This window comes from Lutra lutra, chromosome 9 (genome assembly GCF_902655055.1).
Source record: "Lutra lutra chromosome 9, mLutLut1.2, whole genome shotgun sequence".
Taxonomy (NCBI): Eukaryota; Metazoa; Chordata; class Mammalia; order Carnivora; family Mustelidae; genus Lutra; species Lutra lutra.
Window position 1 is genome coordinate 56,008,734 of NC_062286.1, and position 21,751 is coordinate 56,030,484.

General features: G+C 36.2%; 1 long non-coding RNA gene across 1 annotated transcript; it reads right to left on the reverse strand.

Moving 5' to 3' along the window:
• Positions 1–601: 601 nt before the first annotated feature.
• On the reverse strand, positions 602–20,847 carry LOC125109492 (uncharacterized). The gene is made up of 5 exons (XR_007130249.1): positions 20,740–20,847; positions 10,568–10,725; positions 8,355–8,641; positions 2,727–2,859; positions 602–815 (listed from the first exon to the last, which is right to left on the reverse strand). It is a non-coding gene; the product is annotated as an uncharacterized LOC125109492 (long non-coding RNA).
• Positions 20,848–21,751: the final 904 nt, after the last annotated feature.

The following is a 21,751-nucleotide window of genomic DNA, read 5'->3' on the forward strand; positions in this document are numbered from 1 at the left end:
AAAATGGAATATGGCAAAGCCTTCAAAAGGATAAAATGACTATTATGTGGAGTTTTCACTGAATGCAAGCATGGTTGGACACTAGCAGATTGAATAATAAAACTTTCATATTAAGGTATGAAAAGATCATATATCTATAAATGTTTGTTACAGATTGCATAATGCCCCCGACAAAGGAGATTCAGGCAATGTGACCATGGAGGCAAGGATTAGAAAGACACAGCCAGGATAGGATTGTCTTGTAATTCTACAGAGAAGCAAACTGAGCCTCAGAGAGGCCATGTAAATTTCCCAAGGTCTTGTAGTGTCTAATAACTGACAGAACTTGGATTCCAACTAGGTGATCTGACTTCAGAATGTCCTTGTTCATGGGCGTAGGATAGTATGAGTTCAAGCTTCAACTGACTATCTTCTCTTTATTGAGCATCTATCGATGTATGTGTCATATAACAAGCAAGCCCTGCCCTTGGGAAAGGTAATCATTTCTTGGATGTATTATATATATTAACATATAATATATTAAAAAAAGGAAAGAGCTTTTCTTTTTAATTACTATATAGCTTTTTTTTTTTTTTTTTTTAAAACTTACTTATGCCAGATGTTATGTTAGATGCTGGAATGTAGCAATGAACAAGAAAGGGAGGTCTCTGTATCTCTGGAGCTTAGAGGAGGAGATAGACAGTGAGTCCCTAAATGACCTCAGCCAAGCAAAGAGATGGAGTAAAAACATTCCAGGAAGTAGGAATAGCATGGGCATTAGGCAGGAAAGGTATGCATTTATCCAGCAAATCCCTGTAGATCACAAGGTTGTCTCCCTGAAGAGGAAATAGAGAAAGCATTGAGTTCCCAGAAGGATTTAACAAAATCCCACAAGTTCTTACTCATCATATCCCATTTTAATGATTAGCTTCATGAGGTCAATCTCTTAAGATAGAGGACTACAAAATATTCCTTTGTTACAACACTATAGTTTGTCATCATGAGATTATTTTAATTAAAGTACTTGAATAAATCTTAATTGTTAAGTATTTAAAGTATTTGATTCAAATCAGATTTCCCTAATATTCTTACAATACACACACACATTCACATACTCACAGCGATACATTCTCACACCCATACATACGCAGTAACACACCCTTACACACATGCTCACAGGCATTCCCCCATACACACTCACATACTCTCATGCATATTCATATGCAGTAGAGCACACAAAATCATACAATCATACAAACACACACATGCTCACATACTCATCTCTACATAAACCCACACATTCTAAGGGAGGGTGCTCAACTCATTTATTCAATATTTTAACAAATACTTATTGATCATCTGCCAAGTGCCTAGAGATGAAAAAAAAAAAAAAAAAAACGGAAAAAAAAAAACCAGGATTCATCTCTGCCCTCATGGGGCTGTACCTTTGCTCCTCATAGGAGGTACAGAGACTCCATAAGACAGCAGAAAATGCAGATTATAATTCCAGGTTGTGATGAGCAGCATTGAGAAAATAAGTCAGGTGATGAGAGAAGAGTTGCTGGAAGGTAGATGATTTAGGGCAGATGGAGAAGGCTTCCCTGGAAGAGGACGTTTGAACTGAGGCCTAATGACAAGAATGAGCCAATCATTCAGAGAAAGGGAGAAAGAACAGTGCAGACTGAGAGAAGAGCAAGTGCCTGGAGAAAGGGCTTGGTGTAGACCAGAAACCAGAATGTGGTTGTATAGCTGAACTTCTATGAGCAAAGTGATGGTGAAATAAGAGCTAGGAAGGGACACAGAAGTTAAATTAAGCCAGCCCCTATAAACCATGGAGCTGAATTGGGATTTATTCTAAGAACAGACAGAAATAACAGATAGTATATATATGTATATGCCATGCCCCCACTTGAAAGGATTTGTAGTTTTATAAGTCCTTTCTTTTTTTTTTTAAAGATTTTATTTATTTATTTGACAGAGAGAGAGAGATCACAAGTAGGCAGAGAGGCAGGCAGAGAGAGAGAGAGAGACAGAAGCAGGCTCCCCGCTGAGCAGAGAGCCCGATGCGGGGCTCGATCCCAGAACCCTGGGATCACGACCTGAGCCGAAGGCAGAGGCTTTAACCCACTGAGCCACCCAGGCGCCCCTTATAAGTCCTTTCTGGCTACAATTTGAGGAATGGACTAGACAGGACAAGGGTAGAAGCTAGGGACCCATGGGGAAGTGGATGCAGTTGGCCGGGAGGGAGTGATGATAGTGGTATGGGCATGATTGGTCACAGTGGAACTGAGGAGAAGGTCATGGATTTAGGATATACATTGGAAGTAAGAAAGACAGGATTTTGTCACAGCTTTGATGAGGTGATGAGATAGGGTAGGGTTAAGGATGCCTTCTGGATGTCCTTCCAGATGCTTGAGCATCTGAGGACACTGTGGTAGCTGGCCTTTTTTAAATCACTGTCTGTGTCATAGTAGTGGCTTCTATTTATCCAGTGCTTACTGTGTGCCAAGTATGTGCTTTATATGTATTATCTCATTTATTCTTTACATCCCTGTAAAGTAGGCCCTATTATTATCTCTGCTTAGAAATGAGGAAACTAAGGCTCAATGGGGTTTGCTTCCTCAGTTCCAAGGATTCATATGTAAGTGAACCAGAATTTCAATGCAAAAACTCTGAACCCAGAGTCACCTCAGTGAGACATTGAGTAACCATTATTTCAGAAGCCCATCACTTCACATTTGAATTACCAAGATCTTTATTACTAGTTTCTCTTTTGTCCTCAAGTTGACTCAAATGGTGATCAGTTCACTACAAATTTGTACCCTCACCATAGACTTGGAAGAACAAGTGAAGTGCTGACCATTCATTTTTCTATTTGTGCTGTAAAAAGATAGTACCGGTGGATTAGAATTATAAATGGAAATAAAGTTTGAGGGTTATATTTGGATTATATTTTGTTTCAAATATAAGCAAGAGATTTAGTCATATAAAACTATAACTATATCAAATAAATAATTTCAGAGATGAGTGCTTTGCATATAATTTTTCCCCCATTACTAATTAGGGTTGGGGGCACACTGTTGGCATGAAACAGAACCTATTGTTAAATATGACATTACTGGGGCACCTGGGTGGCTCAGTGGGTTAAAGCCTCTGCCTTCGGCTCAGGTCATGATTCCAGGGTCCTGGGATCGAGCCCCGCATCAGGCGCTCTGCTCAGCGGGGAGCCTGCTTCCCCCTCTCTCTCTGTTTGCCTCTCTGCCTACTTGTGATCTCTGTCTGTCAAATAAATAAAAAATTTTTTAAAAAATATGACATTACTGGGGTGCCTGGGTGGCTCAGTGGGTTTAGCCGCTGCCTACAGCTCAGGTCATGATCTCAGGGTCCTGGGATCAAGCCCTGCATCAGGTTCAGCTCAGCAGGGAGCCTGCTTCTCCCCCTCCCCCACCGCCTCTCTGCCTACTTACGATCTCTCTCTCTCTGTCAGATAAATAAATAAAATCTTAAAAAAAAAAATTTGACATTACTCCTACTTAATTGGATTGTTCTTTTTCCGGTACTTCAAGGACTATCTCCTTCCCCATTCAGCAATGTGTATATCCTTGACTCATGATCCTCCTTTCTTCACACTTACTCCTGATATCATTGGCTTTTGTGACTTCAATTCTCACCGTCTGGCCATTCCTGACCCTCAGTGCCATTGACCTCTTTCAGAGCTCTGTGTAGCATTTCTTGTCTACTGGCTCCAGGCAGGAGGGAGAGAAAAGGAAGAATGAACTCTAGAAGGCAGAGTGGTGAGAGATGGTGAAGTGAAGATGGTGATAATGACAATAATGATTTCTAGGTGTAAGGGGAGACAAGCTAGATTCAAGGTCCTATTTAAGACATTTAAGGAAAATCTTATTTGTACTATCCATGGGGGCCCTGTGAGTTTGGAGACAAATCTACACTCAGATTCTGAACACTGAACTGTTATTGTTTATAGAGGGCATCCACTGTTCTGTGCTCAAGTGAATATATGTAATTACAAAACATTACATAGGGACAATAATCCCTATATCCCTTACTCTAAATATAAGTCCCATCCCTTGTATATAAGAATAATAAGCATAATCCAACCAGGGACAGTCCTGGGAGGCCAGAGAAGTCACGGAGGTTGCTTGGCTGGATGGTGTATAGGAGATATACAGGATGGTATATAGGATATGGGTACTGTTCAGATTTCTAGACAAAGTAAGCTTAGGTGCTAATCTCACCTAAGGGACGAATGTATTCTTTACACTATGTCTGACCCTCCCAACTCCCACCTCTGTACCAGGATGTCTCACTTAGCGAATAAAAAAGGCAGCAGAAACAGGAGGTGAAAATACAGAGGGAGGTAGAAACAGGAGAGAGAGAGAGGAGGTGAAAGACAGAGATCAATTAATCCTCCCATTTTTTTAAATCAGAGAAAACCTTGGCATTCAGTGATGATGAATCAATGCTGCTGACAGATACATCATGTTAGGATCTCAACAATCTAATTCTTCCATCAACAGAAAAGGCAGGTAATTACCACATTATCAAAAGGCTTAACAAATACAGGAGGGAATGCCACGCAAGGAATAGTGCTGTATTACCTGACTCATCCTGCTAAAGACTTAGCACCATGTTCTAAACTGATCAGCACTCCTGGAGAGAGGGTAGCACAGTAGGTTAAAATCTCTTCTTAGGAGAGAAATGTCTTTTGATTAGAAAAAAAAAAAATTTTGAAGGATCATTTCAATTGTGGAAAGACAGGCCTTAGGACATGGCCAGTTGTGAGATAAGGATAAATAAAGAAAGGATTACATTGTTTCTCATAATGAAATGGGAACAATTTTTAATTTTCAGGGACATGAGAGAGGGACAGCTCATCTCTTGGCCATTCCAGAGATGAAAGGAGAAGGAGGAAGATAATGTTCAAGGAAAAGTCACAAAATGACTAATTCTCAATAGCAAAAATAGCCAAAGGACTTTCAAGAACATCAGTGTCTAATATTAATCTTTTATCTGTTGTGCTATAACTCAGGGTAACTACTCACCAGATCAACAATAAAAGTCTATTGCATATAACTATCTTTGGTAACTTCTTTGTTTGGATTGTGTTTTGGAGAATTTAGAAGGGAGTTCTGATCTCTGTTGAGCCAACTAAAGACAAGGGAGCTTCCGCAAGAGGTCAGAGATAAATGAGTTAAAAATTCAGCAGAAGCCAAAAACTAGATGTGACTGTAAGAAATATATTTCAGAAGATTCTCAAAGAGACATGTTGTGGTACACACTGAATTTCCCACGATGGGGAGATGGAATTTAACATTTAAAATCGTAAAGCTAGGGATGCCTGGGTGGCTCAGTCAGTTAAGCCTCTGACTCTTGATTTCAGCTCAGGTCCTGATCTCAGGACCCTGATTTCAGGTCCCACGTTGTGCTCAGCACTGCTTGGGATTCTCTCTCTTCCTTTCCCTCAGACTCTCCCCACTCCCTCCCTCCCTCTTTTAAAAAAGCAAAACAAAACAAAACAACAAAAACAACAAAAAACTTATAAGGCTAGAAGACTGAAGCTTACATCTGAGTTAATATTGCAAACATCAAAAATTTGTTTAATCTGTCCCATTGTTTAGAATAGCTTGAAAGGGAAAAAAATTAAATACCCAACAATAGATGATTAGGAAAAAATGATAATGCATCCGCTAGATGAAAAATTATGTAGTCAATAAAATAATATTTACAAAGGATTTAAAATAAAATGATAAAAGGTTTTGGTATGTTGTTTAAGATGAAAATAAATGATATTGTGTATGCGGTATGATTGGAACTCTGCGTTACCTGAATTCATCCTAGGAATACAGAGATGACTTGATTTTAAGAAACTTATTAATGTACTTTCACCAGTTAATACATCAAAGGAGGAAAATGCATTTATTTCCATAGATACTAAAAATACAACATCCATTATTTTTATAATTCATTAACATAATAATAGATGTTTAACATGATTTTCTACCTAAGGCCAAAGCCAGGATTTTGCTTAAATGTTGGATAACTAGATACATTCCTGTTAAAGTCTAGGAACAATTTAATATTATTCCAACTGTACTAACTAGCCAGTACAATAGGCTAGAAAAATAGCAAATATATATAACCTAGGTATATGTCAGTAAAGAACTAATTAAGTAAATGATAGAACACACAGTAGAATACCAGGGGCCATCGGCAAATAAAAGACTAATATATTGTTAAAATAAAAGTGAAAAGGTATAGAGCTTATAAAACATTGTATGTAGAATGCTTCTATTTGTATAAGGGAAAAAGCAAATTTGTATATACACAGACTGTATAGGAAAGGAGAAGATTTGAAACAGAATAGTAAGGAGAGGAGTAAGAATCTGGAAGTCTGGGATGGGAAGGAAATTTTCATATAAATCCTTTTTTTCTATTTGGATTTTTGATTTGTAAGTATTACTTTTCTAATTAAAACAAAAGAACTTCATAGGGGCACCTGGGTGGCTCAGTCCTTAAGTGTCTGCCTTCTGCTCAGGTCATGATCTCAGGGTCCTGGAATCAAGCTCCACAGTGGGCTCCCTGGCTCAGCAGGAAGGCTGGTTCTCCCTCTCCCACTCCCTCCGCTTGTGTTCCCTTTCTCACTGGGTCTTTCTCTGTCAAATAAATAAGTAAAATCTTAAAAAAAAAAAAAAAGAAGAAAACTTCATAAATCAAAAAATAACAGGAAACTAAGCATCCAATTATAGAAAAATTTTTTAAATTATGGTAAATGTACTTTATGGGGTTTAAGGCAGCCATTAAAAATTGCATGTATAAAATTAAAAGTAAATGAGAAAATACAGTATATTGCTTAATAAATATTTGTTGAATGAATGAAATGATGAATCCTAAATGGGAAGAGATAGCATAAAAATTGTGGATACTGAATATCATAATTATATAATACAACCCACATATATATAGGTCTATCCAGAGAAAGAGAAAGTAATGTGAGAAGAAAGAAAAATATAGTAGTGGTATCTTCTGCTTGGATGGTATTATAATACAAAATGAAAAACAATTCCTTCTATTTTTCTGAGTTTCAGTAATTTATGTAATAAATGTGCATTGTTTTCAAATGAAAAAGTTTGTTTTAATATAGGAAGCAAGATGCTTTATCTGCCTTTCTGAAGAAATGTGAATAATAGCAAATAAATTACTCCCCAAAGGTGGTTCATGCAGACCCTGCAGTGTGGACAAAATTTCCTTAATGTTCAGCTTAAACACTACTGTTGGTTTTGAGTTTTACTTGCAAAATAAACAGTGAGCCAAAAGAAAACACTGATACAATTGAACTTGATCTGATTTATTCTAAAAGCAGAGACTTGCCTAAGGCAAAATTCTTTAGGAAAACATTGCAACAGCTAAAAGGTTGTAAGCTTGTACTTAAACCAGGTGAATTTTCATTCATAAAATTACTTCCTGCTCCTATTATGGCATTGTAAAAATAAGGTAGAAACTGCTGCCTTTGGACTTTAAATTTAGTATGTATATACTTTGTAGGAAATAAGTGACTGTGTGAAAAATGTCTAAAGCACTCAGTTGTTGTTCCGTTAATGGGGATGTTTTAGTGAAGCTATTTGAAGTCAATTGGAATCATTATTGGAAATCCAGATTAGTAAAGTAAGGGATTTTGTTGTCTCTCTAGCAGCTATTTAGATGTTTTTAAAGACCAAACTATCGGTCTATGGTATGTAAATTTGTTGTCAGTTTCAGTGTTTACTAGTAATTGATAAATGTTACCTCACGTACCAAATCTCCTCTTCTACTCAAACCCTTTGCCCATTTAAACATTCTTTTTTTTTTTTAAAGATTTTATTTATTTATTTGACAGACAGAAATCACAAGTAGGCAGAGAGGCAGATGAGCGGGGGGGGGGGGGGGGGGGGGGGGGGAAGCAGGCTTCCCTCTGAGCAGAGAGCCCAATGCAGGACTCCATCCCAGGACCCTGAGATCATGACCTGAGCCGAAGGCAGAGGCTTTAACCCACTGAGCCACCCAGGTGCCCCCAACTTAAATATTCTTTACAAGAGTGGTACTCATCTCTTTACAGGACAGTGAGCTAATTTTTCTTTTGCTAATTTTCAAAAAACAAAATATTTTCTCCCCTGCTTTTCAATTATTATGTTTTTTAAAAATGTTTCTAAAATTTTGAGAAGAGAAATAAAGCAAAAGCTCAATGGCTTCTTATTCCCTCTCATGTTAACTATTTAGTATATCTTTCAATAACCTCAGTAATAACCCTCAGTGACCTCAATAACCTCAATAATCTATGTCTCCCCCCACCCCAAATACCTATTTCCTAAGCAATATACCTGTGTCTCTGGCCAGAATACCACAGCACACCACTTCAGTTCACTTCATGTCTTTGCTCATTATGTTCTTCCCATTGCCTTGTCTTCTATTCCTGGCCTGAATTGTTCTGGTTCAGGCACTCAAGAAGTGGCAAACTGTCAGCTGCTGCTGCTGTCATCTCAAGACTTGACTGGTATTAAAGAATCTTCTTCTAAGCTCACTCTCATGGTCGTTGTCTGTTAGCCAAGGCCTCTGTTTCTCCCTACATGTGCTTCTCCATAAGCTGTCACTACTGGCTTCCTCCAGACTTATTAATGAGAGAGAAGGAAAACAAGATAAAAGCCACAGGATGTGAACCAGGAGTGGGGATTATTGGGAGGCATCTTGGAGTCTGGCTACCCTCAGAACCACCACACTTAGAAACCCAGAAAAAGTCCCAGCTTCTTCTAGAAGCTTTCTTTAATCACTACTCTTCTATGATTTCCTTCTTCACAAAGCACCTTTAGAAGAAGTTCTCTGCCATACTTGGCTCTTATAATGTCATTTTTGAAATTTTTTGTGTTTGATTTTAAGTATTTCTTCTCAGTGCAATGTAAACTCCTGAAGTATAGTAAGTAAGACTCAATATGTTTGATAATTCCTATTTCAATTTTAGTGATACTGGGCTTAGTAAATATTGGGATGAGTCTGTTTGAGGGCCTGAGGAGCTTTTAAAAAATACTGATGCTTAGGTGATATCCCCAGGTGGACACTGGTATTCATTTAAATGCTCCTCAGGCGATTCCAATGAGCAGCCAGTAGCTTAGAATATTTCCTGCCTTAGTTGTAAAATTAAGAGGAACCTAATTTGAATTATGTTTTTTGTTGTTGTTCATTATCCTATAATTCCACCAAATGAAATATTTGCCAATTTTTTAACATTTGCTATTTTTTACACAGTTCTCTTACTTAAAAATATTGGGAGAAGATCAAGTAGCCATAACTTCATTAGTGAATCTAGTTTTTTCACATATATAGTTTTTACTTCATACTCTGTCCAAAATAGGAATATACATAATTGCTTTTCCAAAATGTGCAAGTATCATGTCATCTAATAAAAAAATTAAATTATGAAATATAATAAAAAATTGCCCAAGAGTCATGACAATCAACTGAAATGGTTACAAATGCAGGTCATAAAAGTATTTCCAATAGATAAAATTTATAGTTTGGATATTGTTTTCAATCCAGCCATTAAAAATCTGTCAGGAAAGGAAGTGTCTGTTTCGCTTGAGTCCTTAAATCTTTTCCCTTCTTTTACATTGTCCCTGAGGCTTTTGAATTCTCTACCAGTTCTATTTCCAAAGGTTTCCAACTACCCCCCCCACCAATACCACCCCAAATCCCAAACACAATCCACAATCCCATAAAGGGTGGAGGAAAAAAAAAAAAAAAAAAAAAAGCCTTTCTGATACAAAGGAGTTTTTCAAAGACATGACTTCTGTGACTTGAGATGTCACAAGGAAAAGATTCTTCACAACCTGGTTAGAAAAATCAACTGTTTTCAATTGCTTATATAATGGTATTAGCCTTAGCTCTTTTGCCACTCTAATTCCCATCCTCTAATTTGAAGAAATAAGTAGTGAACTCATTTACCTCTTAGAATGAGATGCTTCTGTGGTAGCAGAAGCTCTTTTGAAAAGGTTAACTAATTCAAATCCAGAGGCTGAAGTTTAGGACAATGATTCTCAAATGTGGTGCACATCCTTTACATTTTTTTTTTTTTGTAAAGCACTTATCTGGGACCTATACCAGACCTAATCAGCATCTTACAATATAAAATTTGCACTGATGAGCACTGAAAGAAGCAAAGACAGAGTTAAGCTTTGCTCAACATCTTGGCACACAGGGATATTTCTGAAATCCATCACCCTATCCAGCATGAATAAATGAGACTAACAAAAAGTATATGACTGTTGAAAGTAAAAGAAGGGAAGGTAAGATTGCAACATTTGAAGACAAAATAGAAATTATGATTATTTCTGCTGTTCCCAATTAATAGATGAAACAATACAGAATTATAGAGGGTTTATAATAGTTTATAACAATAGACCAACACAGAACTGATCCAGAATCTTTTACCCTACCATCACATAAAAAAAGAAATCAGATCCCCATGCTAAAAAGCTTAAAAGCCAAATTTTACCCCATAAGTGAAAATGAACAGGACTTAACATATACTTTGTATCCTAACCTTACTGCTGGCCTCATGTCAAGTTGTGTTGGAATTTCCTCTCATTTTAGGCCACATTCTGTTGGTTGAAAGTTATAGAGAGTTTAATTTTTTTTTAAAAGAACTTTATATGCTTCCTCTAAAATCACATTTTAGCAATTTCATTCTTTTTCTTCCCACTGAAATTATAAAATAGAATATACAATAAGTTATTTACATAATTGTCCAAACACTGTTGCAAAAGTTGGCAATGAAGTCAAAATAAAACTATAACCCGAAAACAGTTCCAGAAAGCAAGTACTTTAATTGCTCGTTCACCTGTTGAATGAAAATCTGACTTGAGCAGTAGAGTTCTAGGAGTAGTGATATAAAAATATAGAAAAGTACATACTTTAAATCTGTACCCTGCAGATAGTTGAAGTATAACTTGTTTCCATAAAATATAGCTACCATGTTACTTAAATTCATTTATTATGTATTTTAGGTCTATACATTTGACTGGGTAAGAAAACTTAAAGGAAATAATTGTGACTTAAATAGAAGTCAGAGATATAACAGAGTTTCTTAAGCAGGCAGACACAAACAACTCAAATGGAGTTGTGTTTGAAAACTGTATTTCCTGAAATATACTTTAATAATCTCTGTAAATTTGAACAAGCCAAGGGAGATAACCTCTATAGTGTTGAATATAATATCTCAAATGAGCTGGCATCAAAGATGTAGATGATGTTATAAAGTCAACATTACCCCCATTTTCTTCCTGGATATCATCCAGGCAGCATAGAGGAAACAAAGTAACACAAACCCCTTTTTTTTGCAAAACATGTATTCAACAATAAACTAAAAACTACATGTAGAGTTTCCCATAAGAATACAGGGATGTATGCATAAAGAACAAAGGGGAAGAATATTGTATCTTCAAATTTAAGTAGGATCCAGCAAAACACACTTCTTAACAATAAGGGGCACTCTCTGAGATGTGAAATCCAATGCCTTGTTTACAACAATGGAAATAGAATACATAGGCTGGAGGCAGGAACTACTCAGGGTACAGCTTACTTCTGGAAATCAAAAGGATGGCAACAAATAAGGTATCATGAAGACTGGCTGAATTTCCAGGAAGTATTTGCAGAAAGGGAGTGCAGAGATTTGGCATTGTGATAAACCTCCATACTCCCTATCCTCATTGATGGAAAAATTAGAGAGACACACTGGCATGCACAATTCTAGGTCCTCAAGATAATTCCAGCTAACCTGGAATATAACCATCAACTCTTCCATACACTAGATTCCTGAAAATAACTTATCCTGGAGAAACTTATTGGCTTTAAAGATGAGTAACAGGGCACCTGGGTGGCTCAGCTGGTTAAGCAACTGCCTCCAGATCAGTTCATGATCCTGGAGTCCTGGGATTGAGTCCCACATTGGGCTCCCTGCTCTGTAGGGAGTCTGCTTCTCCCACTGACCTCTCTCCTCTCATGCTCTGTCCCTCATTCTCTCTCTCTCAAATAAATAAATAAAATCTTAAAAAAAAAAAAAGATGAGTAACGGAAAAAAGGAATTATCACTAGAGCCACACAAATATACTTAAGAAAAAGAAACAAAAAAGAGTTTCTTACAAAGAATATTAGTCAGAAAAATGATCTATTGTAGCAACAGAAATTTTAAAATCTCAATTAAGCAATACCTCCTATGAAGAAAGAACATGAAAAAGATATTCTAAAGTTCAGTTAAGAGATCATAAGACAATAGGAAGAAAAAAAATTATAATGCAACTACAAAGTGAAAGAAAAAATAACAAAACCATCCCTCAAATAAAGGCAAAATATAAACAAGTACAATGGAGAAAGAAATTACAGAAAACGATAAAATAAATATAAGATAGATGTAAGAAAAGGAAAACGAAGGAGGTAAAATGGAAGAGGCAGATTGACTCAGGATTTGCACAGAGTCCAAAAAGAGAAAAAAATGAAAAAGAACAAATAATTTTCAATATAGTTTAAGTTTATTTCATGGAAATAAAAGATTTGGATTTACATAATGAAAGAAAGATATATTTAAAAGAATAAACAATGAAACATTTCCTAGCAAATATATAGGATTTCAATGAAAAAGAAAAAAGTACTTGGGTAAATGGGCAATAAGCTCAAGTTACTTTTAAGGTATGGGGTATGGGTGGGGGATCAAGATGGTCTCAGAACTTTCTGTAGAAAAATTCAAAGCTAAAGATTCCAGAGAAATTATATAACATCCTCAAGAAAAAAGGAGGGGTGGGTAACACTGAGAATTTTATACCTAGCCAAACTATGATTTACAAATTAAAGTGAGATGCAAGAACTCAGGAAATACTAAAACTATAAGAACTCAGAAAATATTCTCATGGGTCCAGCTTAAATAATCTACTGGAATAAGAAAATCTATGGAAAAAACTGTTAATGTTGAGCATTTATTCCATTAACATTGAAGAGTGAAAAAAATGTAGGATTAGAGTTACAAGAGTAGAAATGTCACAAGCCCTGGCAGTATAAAAATAATGCAACTAACTAAAGATGGAAAGAGCAGGGACAAGGAAGGTGAGAATTTCCAATTTCTTTATCTTTAATTGCTTCAGATCAAAGGACATCACTAAACACTCACCAATCATTAATAGAGATATAATTATATATGTAGATGTTAATAACATGAAAATAATATAACCAAGGGAAAGCAAATGATAGAGGAGAAGGAATGGGAAAGAAAAAGGAAATACAGTAACTATTATTGCTTATAGTAACAACTTAGGCATATTTAAAGAAATGGAGAAATAGGAGATTAAGAAATGAGTCCTATGTATTGTAATTTTTCTTAAAGGTTTTATTCATTTGACAGACAGAGATCACAAGTAGGCAGAGAGGCAGGCAGAGAGAGAGGAAGGGAAGCAGGCTCCCTGCTAAGCAGAGAGCCCGATGTGGGGCTCGATCCTAGGACCCTGGGATCATGACCTGAGCCCAAGGCAGAGGCTTTAACCCACTAAGCCACCCAGGTGCCCCTGTAATGTAATTTTTTAAAAGATTTTATTTATTTGAGAGAGAGTGAGCAAGCAAGAGAGAGAGAGAGAGCAGGAACAGGGGGAGAGGGAGAAGCAGACTCCCCATAGAGCAGGGAACCTGACCCACTTCTGTATCCCAGGATGCTGGGATCATGACCTGAGTCAAAGGCAGATGTTTAAGTGATTTAGCAACCAGGCACCCTGTGATGTAATGTTCTTATTAAAAAGGAATTCATTAGGACAAAAGTGTAAATCTCCTGATTATCAGAAAAAAATGAAAAAATAGGTGCATGGGAAGGGGGAACAGGCTACTTTTGAAAGGTTTTTAAACAAGTATAAAAACAAAAAGCAAGGGCGCGTGGGTGGCTCAGTGGGTTAAGCTGCTGCCTTGGGCTCAGGTCACCATCGGGCTCTCTGCTCATCAGGGAGTCTGCTTCCCTCTCTCTCTCTCTGCCTGCCTGTCTACTGTGATCTCTCTCTGTCAAATAAATAAATAAAATCTTAAAAAAAAAAGCAAAAATTAAAATAATGTGACAGCTGACACCAAATATATTTATCATAATAATAAATATAAATAAATTACCTCAACTATTAAGAGAAAGTGAAACCTAACTCTATGCAAAAGACAGACTTGTAACAAAGTGATTCAGAGGGGAGAATAGAAGCATGGGCAAAATGTTACCAAGCGGGGCGCCTGGGTGGCTCAGTGGGTTAAGCCGCTGCCTTCGGCTTGGGTCATGATCTCAGAGTCCTGGGATCAAGCCCCGCATTGGGCTCTCTGCTCAGCAGGGAGCCTGCTTCCTCCTCTCTCTCTGCCTGCCTCTCTGCCTGCTTGTGATCTCTCTGTCAAATAAATAAATAAAATCTTTAAAAAAAAAAATGTTACCAAGCAAATACAAGTAAACAAAAGGAAAGGGCACAATTTGGGGGTGGGGGTGATAAACTTTTAATACCAGATAAGATTGAATTCAGCCCCCAAATCACTGAGACCAAAAATTTACATTATAAAACAAGAGGGTAAAATTGAAAATTAAAATATACTAGTTATGAATCTGTATTGTATATCAAATATTTAACTTGGATACACTATTTAAGGGACAGAGACTAGGGCACCTGGGTGGCTCAGTCAGTTAAGGGTCTGCCTTCAGCTCAGGTCATAATCCCAGGTCCTGGGATCAGACCCTGCACCAAGCTCCCTGTTCAGTGGGAAGCCTTCTTCTCCCTCTCCCACTCCCCCTGCTCATATTCCCTCTCTTGCTGTCTCTCTCTCTGTCAAATAGAGAAATAAAATCTAAAAAAAATAAAATAAAGGACAGAAACTATTGAAAAAGAGTTCCACTTTTCTTTAGGGTAGGGGAAGTCAAAAGACTAACCATCCTAAAAATGAGATACAGCTGGATAACCTAAAAACAACAACAATGCTTTTCTTGAAACTTTCAGAGAGCTGAGTTACAAGGCAATCTATTGAACTGAATTTTGAAAAGTCTCAAGTTCTTATAAGGAGAGATAGAACACACAAACTGCTTCACCTTTGGCAGAGAATGAGAGAAAGATGTGGTTTCCATAGAAGCAGGTAAGAGAACAACTTGCTAATTGTGCTCTATTTCTGTCATCTGTTCTTTGTTGTTCTTTTTCTTCTTTACCTGCCTTCTTTTGGATTAACTGGATATTTTATTAATGTTCATTTACCTTCACTATTGGCTTCTTAGTTTTGCTTTTTTTTTTACTTTTAATTGTTCTTTTAGGTTTTGCAATATATATGTTTAACATCACATTTTACCTATTCAACTTTTTGTATCACTTATGTATATTGTAAGAAATTTATAACAGTATACTTAGATTTCTTCCCTTTCATACTATATTTAATTGTTGAATTATATTTTAATTCTACATATTTCATAATCCTTACAACACCTTATTACTATTTTGCTTGAGACATTCGATTATCTTTTATAAATTTTTCTAAAATTACCTGAGAAGAAAGAAAATCTAAATGACCAAATACCATAAAATAGGTACAATTGTACAGTAGCTATTTCTCCATAGTACCAGACTGTGAGGGCTTCAGAAATTAATTCTAAAAGAAAAATATAAACCTATATTACTTATTCTAGAGGATTTAGTAAAAAAGACAATTTGCTAAATGCTTTTTATAAGGTGGCCATGGCATTGATAACAATGTATAAAATAGATTTCACACACACAAAGGCAAACTAGTAGTCAACTAAACTGAAAAAATCTTAAACAAAATATTCACAAAGAGAATCCATTCACACATTTCGAGAATTATACAAGAATATAGCTGGAGTGGGGTTGGATTATTTTAGTACTACAAGAATGATTTAAGATTAGGAAACCTAATAATTTAATATAAAATTGAAAACAGGGGCGCCTGGGTGGCTCAGTGGGTTAAGCCGCTGCCTTCGGCTCAGGTCATGATCTCAGGGTCCTGGGATCGAGCCCCACATCGGGCTCTCTGCTCGGCGGGGAGCCTGCTTCCTCCTCTCTCTCTGCCTGCCTCTCTGCCTGCTTGTGATCTCTCTCTGTCAAATAGATGAATAAAATCTTAAAAAAAAAAAAATTGAAAACAAAAACAAGAGCAAAAACTCACAGGTTCACTTTATTAATTAGGTAACACATTCACTGGCTATAAGAAATACTTCAAATAACAGTGGCTTAAACAAAATGGAAATTTACTTCTCTTTCCAGGAATAGATTGCACATAAGCAGTTTCAAAATGATATAGTGGCACCCTAGTATTGGGGAGTTTATGGTCTCAACTAACATTAGAGAATTAATAAATGAAAAAAAGGGGGAATAGATGTTGGGCAATATCAAACAGTATCCACCATAGTCATCCCCATTAATAATGATAATAAGACTTTTTTTTAAAGCATCAGTCCTTGATTTTAAATAAATAGGTAAATAATAGGATAAAAAATAATAAAAACTATTAGCAATAAATGTGTCTCATTCTAAAAGCCTGAAATGTAGATATAAAAAATACTAGAAGCAGGGCACCTGGGTGGCTCAGCTGGTTAAGCAACTGCCTTCGGCTCATGTCATGATCCTGGAGTCCCAGGATCGAGTCCCGTATCAGGCTCCCTGCTAGGCGGGGAGTCTACTTCTCCCTCTGATCTCTTCCCTCTCATGGTCTCTCTCTCTATCAAATAAATAAATAAAATCTTTTAAAAAAATACTAGAAGCATCCTTATTAAAATAAGGAGTAAGGTAGGATTCCCACAATAACCACAATTATTCAACCATTTTCTTGCAGATATTATTAAAAATAAAAGTATAGGAATGAGAGAAATAAAATTTGTAAAGGATGAAAAGAAATTATCAGTTGTTTTGTTTATCTGTTGATGCATAGAACCCACACCTGAAAATTATGGGCTTAAAATAATAACATTTACTGTCTGTCATGATTATGTGGATTAATTAGGCAGTTCTTTACTCTCTACAGTAATTCAAACTTTATATTTAAATCACTTAATTAGTAAACAATCTAATATAAGAATCTAATATTAGATAATGTTCAAATATTTGGAGAAACATTTTCAATACTGGGTAAATCTTATCTGTAGTCTTTGAAAGTTTTGGCTTACATGTTCCCTCTGACATGGTTCTCTCTGACTTAAGGAAGAAAAGTAGGACCAAAAAAAAGTAGGACAATATTTAGTTTGTCCTCTTTTAACTGAATGATGGATATGTTTCAAATCTAAGATTTCTGTGGTTAAGTTTTTAGACTGACTTTTTCAACTTGGTTCACAAAGTAGTAGTATGACTCATGCATATAGAGTTCCAGATACAGTGCAGAAGCAGAAGCCTGATCAAGAGCCTGGCATCAGAAAAGTGGAAATGATAGAGATGAATAACCAAGATCAATAACCAAATGATATAGATGAATAACCAATGCCATTGACATGGCAAGAGAAATGTAGAAGTTCTATATGTGAACCTTCATTGGGAAGTTTCTGGGCACATTAAAGTATTTTCTGGCTGTCACGTGACACCATTTCAATTGAATGTTTGTTGTTGTTTTAAACTTAATTCATCAATTTTAGAACCTTTTCCAGACACATAGAACCGTTTCTATGTTTTATCCCATAACTTGCTTAAAGTATTTAGTCCTCTTTGATGTGGACTATATCCAACTTGGAAACTAAACTATGAGTTATGTGAGATTTCAATAATACTTTCCTAAGGTAATCCACATCTTTCGTCAGCAGTCTTCTCTCTTCTCTCAAATATAAAGACTATATCCAACATTTTAAAAAGAGGCAACTGTGTTTGTGACATTATATAGTTGTCTAGTATTATTTCTTGCTGTCTCAGAAAGCAAAGGACAGTAAGTTTAAAAAAATAAACATTTTTTGAGGGGTGGAAGGGCTAGCTCATGAAAATAAAAATGTCACTTTTTTGTCTTTTAAAAAAAGTAACTTTTGGAAACTTCCCCTCTTGTATGTCACATGATTCTGGTATGATTGTCAGTTAAGGAGCCACTTTCCTGCCCTCAAAGTTGCATGTATCCAAGCAGGGATAATCAGAGCTCTTGTTCAGTGATTGAGATGGAAACTGGGGGACGAGAGGTACCTATCTGCTTGTATAGGTTGAGAAAAAGCATGTAAAAGGGATAAAATTCATTTTTCTCACTATGTGGAGAGCTTGGCTAAAGATAAATTCAACAGAGAGGGACACACAGGGACATAGAGAGGAACACAGAGGCAAATGTAGAGTGACAGATAGACTGACCCCAAGACAACTTTTACCTAAACAATGGATTATTGCAAAATAATTTAAGTAATGGTGTACACTGTTTAATTTCATCAAACTATTTTCAACTATTTTGGAAACAAACTTATTTGCAGGATCCAGCTTTAAACCTAAAATATTAAATACCACACATCAACAGTCTTTATACCCCTTTTTCTATACTAGGCTTATTAAAATGACATGTATGCACCTCCTGTTAGCGTTACCATTCTTTTTCTTTTTTCTTTCTTTTTCTAATAGAAGGAGGGGAGAGTAAAGAAGGAGAGAGAGAGAGAGAATCTTCAGCAGCTCCACACCCAGCATGGAGCCCATCACGGGGCTCTACCTCACAACCCTGAGATCATGACCTGAGCTGAAACCAAGAGTCATGTTTGTTCAGGTATTTGAATATTTTAATATATTTTGCCCATATTTTACAGAATTGAGTGGAAAACTGCATAATGAAAGTGCTAATATTAATGGGTTTAGATAATTTTAAAGTTTGGAAACAAACCTCTTTTTAAGTTGGCTTAAATTTCCAGGACTTCAATTTTTGTCTTTATATAATCCTATAAAACAAAGCTTATAGGTTATGCTACCTCAAATCATGGCAATAAGTTATGTGGTTATTCCTAATATTTCTACCACAGGCATATATCTGTATTCAGTTTTTTTGGGTGTGCATGAATACACATTTACACAAAAGTTAAATTAGGAAGTGATTATTTTAACAAAAAGGATCTTAACTAAAGAATAATCCAAGCAATTCCTATAAATGAAAGTCATCTATTATGTACTATAAATATAATAAAATACTAATTTACATGTAATCTTTCCAGGAACCATCTATTATATGAAGTTATATAATTAAAAACCTCCTGATTAAATTTTGGTATTAAATTGAAGGATTATGATTTTCCAAAGTATATTAACAAAAATAGCACACAAATATAAAACCTACTCAAATAAACCTATAGTCCTTAGAAACAAAGAACCTTGAGAAGATCTTAGATATCTAATTTAATCCCTTCATTTTCATATTGAGTACACAGATGTCTAGAGAAATTTAGTTAACAAATAATGACAAAACCAGGAGTAGAACCATGTTTTTCTAGCTAGTTCAGAAGTTAAAATATGGATTTCTGTACCTAATTGTTTTGTGTTAGGGGTGCCTGGGTGGCTCAGTCAGTTAAGTATCTGCCTTTGGTTCAGGTCATGATCTCCAGGTCCTGGGATAGAGCCCCACATCAGACTTCCTGCTCAGCAGGGAGTCTGCTTCTCTCTCTCCCTCTCCCTCAGTCCTTCCCCGCTGCTTATCCTCTCTCTCTCTCTCAAATAAATAAAATCTTTTAAAAAAGTAAATTTTTGAAATAAAATTATGGTTTATTATTTTCTATAACTTGAGAATGCAAGTTATTCATATGTATATGAACATATAATTAAAATTGCTAGCAAAATATAAAACAAGAGTAAATATCCAGGAATTTCCATTATTACTTTGTTTCAACCAAATGTTGAAAACTTTCAACTCATATGGTCAGTTTCTTAAGACTGACAGTACTAAAATATCTAAGTCAAATGAGCAAAATAAAAAATTAAAAAATAAAAAATTCCTGGGACACCTATGTTGCTCAGTAGGTTGAGCATCTGTCTTCAGCTCAGGTCATGATCCCAGGTACCTGGGATCAAGTCCTGCATCAGGCTTCTTATTCAGTGAGAAGCCTGCTTTTCCCTCTGCATGCCACTCCCCCTGCTTGTATTCTCTCTCCACAAAATGTAAATGTTTTGTGTTATTTTGGGCCTTGTGAAATGACATATTTATACTTAGATTGGGACCTTCTCCTGAACGAAATCTGTATACTATTGCTTTTCTATTTCAAATATCTAAAATTGACAGCTTTTCCTTCAATTAAAAATAATAATAATAAAAAAAAAAGCTCCTCACTATCTCCTTTCACCTTATAGATAACAACTAAAAAGTCTAGACAGAAATAAAAGTTTAGTAACCTAGGGGCTCTAAAGAATTGACAAAAGTGGACATATTTTAGAAGAAAACTAAAAGTTGGAAGTAATAATCTTCAGAAGGTGAATTTTCTCTATTTGAGATTTTCTCTGAGGTCAAGCACATTTGTACCACAGTGTAAAGTAGCTAAAATGCTGAGAGAAAATGCTAAAATGTTGCTATCTTTTTGTTCAGAGAAACTAAGGGAAGGAGCTATGACAAGCAGAGTTGTGAGAGAGAGAAAACAAAACAACAACAACAACAAAACAGAAAAAGGGGAGCTAGATAAGGCAAATCCAAATATTTGGGCAGAAGCAAACTCTGCCCAAATCTCTGGTTGACCCTAGAACCACACATATGCTGAGCTGATTGAAGGGAGTATGAATTGAGATCTGAGCTTCTACTCACCATAGGCAAAGCAGAGGTTTCTGTTTGAATATAACCAAACTAACCACTTGCTAAAACAAAAACATGAAGGTTCATCAGAGGAAAATAACCAAATTCAGAATGCATCCATTTCTTCCAGATTGTCAAACTTGCTGGCATACAGTTGCTCATAATATGTTCTTATAATTGTTTCTATTTCTTTGGTATTGGTTGTATCTCTCCTCTTTAGTTCATGATTTTATTTTTTTGGGTCCTTTCTCTTTTCTTTTTGATAAGTCTGGCCAGGGGTTTATCAATCTTATTAATTCTTTCAAAGAAACAGCTCCTAGTTTCGTTGATTTGTTCTATTGCTTTTTGGTTTCTATTTCATTGATTTCTGCTCTGATCTTTATTATTAACCTTCTCCTGCTGGGGTTTAGGCTTTCCTTGGTGTTCTTTCTCCAGCTCCTTTAGGTGTAGGGTTAGGTTGTGTATTTGAGACTTTTCTTGTTTCTTTTTTTTTTTTTTAAAGATTTTTTATTTATTTATTTGACAGAGAGAGATCACAAGTAGTTGGAGAGGCAGGCAGAGAGAGAGAGAGAGGGAAGCAGGCTCCCTGCTGAGCAGAGAGCCCGATGCGGGCCTCGATCCCAGGACCCTGAGATCATGACCTGAGCCGAAGGCAGCGGCTTAACCCACTGAGCCACCCAGGCGCCCACTTTTCTTGTTTCTTGAGAAAGGCTTGTAACGCTATAGATTTTCCTCTCAGGACTGCCTTTGCTGTGTCCCACAGATTTTGAACAGTTGTGTTTTCATTATCATCTGTTTCCATGAATTTTTTCAATTTTTCTTTAATTTCCTGGTTGACCCATTCATTCTTTAGTAGGATGATCTTTAGCCTCCATGTATTTGAGTTCTTTCCAACTTTCCTCTTGCGATTGAGTTCTAGCTTCAGAGCATTGTGATCTGAAAATATGCAGGGAATGATCCCAATCTTTTGGTACTGGTGGACACCTGATTTGTGACCCAGGATGTGATCTATTCTGGAGAATCT